The sequence below is a fragment of the Suricata suricatta genome, chromosome 5 (assembly GCF_006229205.1).
Source record: "Suricata suricatta isolate VVHF042 chromosome 5, meerkat_22Aug2017_6uvM2_HiC, whole genome shotgun sequence".
NCBI classification, from domain to species: Eukaryota; Metazoa; Chordata; class Mammalia; order Carnivora; family Herpestidae; genus Suricata; species Suricata suricatta.
Genome location: NC_043704.1, coordinates 5,411,262 through 5,414,955, shown reverse-complemented (window position 1 = coordinate 5,414,955; position 3,694 = coordinate 5,411,262).

The window sequence follows — 3,694 nt, the reverse complement described above, 5'->3', positions numbered from 1 at the left end:
CCTGACTTGATTTCGGCTCAGGAAATGACTGATGAAGTTTTGGAGTGGTACTGGGGTCCAGAGCCCACAGCCAAGAAAGAATTCTTGAGGCATCTTTAGTGAAAGCATGGGGACAGGACCTGTGGACAAAAAGAGGAGCTGCCCTGGGGATTATGAGGAGAGACAGATTATATACTTGGGAGTTTGGACAGGTGGAGATAAAGGGAAGTTTCCAAAAGGATTTTCACAAGCAAACAAAGATTCACAGGATCCTGGAGGCCTAGCTATTGTCAAGTTCAGGTTGTTTTTCCCTCTAGCAAAGTATTAAAATTAAGACAGTAGGGAGTCCCTGGAGAAATGTTGTTCTCTGTCTGCTTCGAGTACTTGTCAATGGGCTGCAGGTTATAAGCAAATTTTATTTTATCCACCATTTCCTTCTGCCTTTGCTGCCACATCAGTGATCTTGCTGTGAGTTTGGGCTCTGTGCTGGGTGTGGAGCCTGCTTACGATTCTCTCTCTCCCCATCTGCCTCATGCGTGCACACACGCACTCTCTCTAATTAATTAATTAATTAGATATGAAAATTCCTCTTAAGAATTCCCAGGCTCCCTCCACAATCACGCCGCCAAGCTCTGCCTGTGCCCCTCCAGACTCCATGTCCACTGCCCCCAGCCCGAAGTTCCAAGCCAGCATTTCTATTTCACCCTGGGCAGATCTTCCCCAACCTTCCAGCGCCTTCCGGTGCCTGGGTCTAGTTTCTGTTCCCATGGCCCTACTGCACTTTCCGCACTGACATTTTGTGGGTTTTACCAAACTCAAACAAACTGTGTCATTAATGATTTGGGGCCAAACCTTCATTACTACGCCGTCCATATGTGCCCAAGTATGGAAGTGGAGGTCCAGGTGTGATCAGACAGCTCTGCCTTCTGCCTCCCCACCCAGACATGTGCTCCCTGGTCAGGAGTAGATTGTGGTCACGCGGGTAAGAACCTGAGATTCGTTCAGAGCAAGAGAAGGTCTCAAAAACCGTTCCGTGCCGGCTGCCAGATCATCTGAAGCAAGTTACTCAACCTCCACGGGCCAGGCTTGCCAGACTTAGGGATACAGTAGACCATCCAGTTTCGTGTGAATTTCTGAGAAGCCACAAATAATTTTTAGCGTAAATATGTCTCAGACGGATTGCATGAGATAGACTAAAAAGCGATCCATTGCTTCTCTGAATATGTGAGGCGTACTTATGCAAAAAAAATATTTGCTGATTATCTGAAATTAACTGGACATTCTCTATTTTGTATGGAAACCTGAAAGCCCCCTGTCTTCATCAGTAAAACAAATGTGATCATTGAACTTACCCTTCATGGGGTTACTGCATGGATGCTACGAAATAATGCCTATCCCCTGTCGAGAAAGGGCCCGCTGTAAATACTTGATTTATTATCATAACTACTATTCTTGCATCTAGTGCAGGTCGGTCTTTGGCAGTCGTGTTTATGCATGGCGTCCCTGGGGAATGATGAGTACTTTCCCTTTTTACATTCAAAACTACCCCAGTTTTGATAATCAATTACCTGTTGGTCACAGGCAGGGGACCAAATGTTTACACAATGGTCTGTGGAGGCTGAAATGTTTTCCTTCATTTCAACCACCAGATGGCATTGCAGGGGGAGGAGCAGAATAAGTAAGCCATGCATAAAATTTTACCTTAATTATATCGTGTGGGTTCCCTCCCCACCCCTTCACACACACACACACACACACACACACACACACACACACAAACACGCACACGCACGCACACATGCACACGCACTGACTTCACTTTGTTCAGTGAGATTGGGTGACTCAGTAATTCTGTGAATGCTCGCCCTTAAATTAGAACACACAAAAAGAAGACTGTAAATTATATTAATTATAAAAGCCCATGAATGATTGTTCTCCAGCCATATTTTTTTCTTGAATAAAATGAAATTGTATTTCTATTTTCATAATTCAGGCTAAAATTAGCCAGAACATTCTTTGTATGCTACAAAAGCAGGGATCTATTTTCTTATTTACTTACAATGTGTCTTTATTATCTAAAACAGCACGAGGGATAGTTAAGTTCTCAATGGAGAATGAATCAATGAACGTGTGCCAGGGGTTATTACAAAGATACTAAGTCTGTGAACCTCAGTAGCTTGGGCTGAAACTTCCTGGGAGTTGAAACGATATTGCCTGATTGAAAACAAAGCATGTATTTATTTACATTTAGGAAAGGGTCTTTTTTTTAATGCTTTTTATTTATTTTTTGAGAGACAGAGAGACAGTGCAAGCAGGGGAGGGTCAGAGAGAGAAGGAGACACAGAATCCGAAGCAGGCTTCAGGCTCTGAGCTGGTTGTCAGCACAGAGCCAGACACGGGGCTCGAACCCACAAACCATGAGATCATGACCTGAGCTGAAGCCAGAAGCTTAACTGACTGAGCCACCCAGGCCTTTACAGCAACAGAGGTTAAACACTGTATGTCTTAAAAGAAGGAATCAAATGCTCTTCTTGGGAAAAAAAGGTCAACTGGAATGAAGAATTCAAATTTTCACCAGCTCCATTTTTGCTAACTCAACTCTCAATATCAAGATAAAGGGTTTTAATTTCCCTTCTGCTGGAGTGAAAAGCACATTCAAAGGGGATTTTAAGACCTAATGCTCAAGAGACAGCACATACCTAGCAGCAAACTGGTCAAAGATAAAAAATTCTTCCAGGCCAGTGCATAAAGGAAAATATTAAATAATTTATTTTTGGTTCTATGAATAAATAAGGCACACACACAAAAAACATCCATCAGCAAAACAGAAAAAGAAAATAAGCATTTCAAACACTGAGTCCTATTTGCCTTTCTAACATAAAGAAAATTCCACATGATAACCCAGTATGTGTATTGTTTTAGTACAAAAGAAATTCATGACAATAATCAGTCACACCGGCATTACAGGGATATATATACACAGTAACTCCCCAGTGGGGGCCGAGTTAGAAGATGCCTCCTAAATGCCCATGGTCAGCGCCGGTGCCTTCTGGTATTGACCACTAAAGCACAGCATCTACAATGAAAATGACTATCTGGATTTATCATGAAAACAGAAAGTTCTTCATGAGAAAGAATTGTTTTGTTATAATGACATCTCCCCCGTCCAAATCTGTCTCTTTTTAAGAAAACTGGCCTCACCCCATCTTCTCACCACTCAGAAGTTTTCTCCAAAGCCATCTGGAAGCGGTAGATGAAAGTTAAGCACGGCGGAAGTCCACACGGTGGAAGTTCACATGGCGGAAGTCCACACGGCAAACCTGCAGAGGAACCGGGTGGATTATCGGCCAACACGCCAGGAGCCAGTAGTTGGGACCACGACCCGGGAACCAGGCTGCTGGGCAGCGTCCTACGTACCAACTCAGGTTCTTTGGCTGCAAACAGCATCTAACTCTGGATCAAAGGCAGGATGTGAGGGAAGAGTGGGCAGCTCAGGGAATGGGCACATCTGAGAACCGGGTTTGGAAGCAAGACCAGAACCTGGTGTCTACACAACAGGACGTCTCAATGCTCTGGTTCAGGCCCCATCGGTGCAGTGAACGTGCCTCACCACCCTTTACCATTCAAGGATGGGAAATTGAATTCCCAATCCATGAAAATAGAATGAATGTTGGCTTTACAAATGGTCAACTTTGTAGGAAGAGGGTAGGAAATG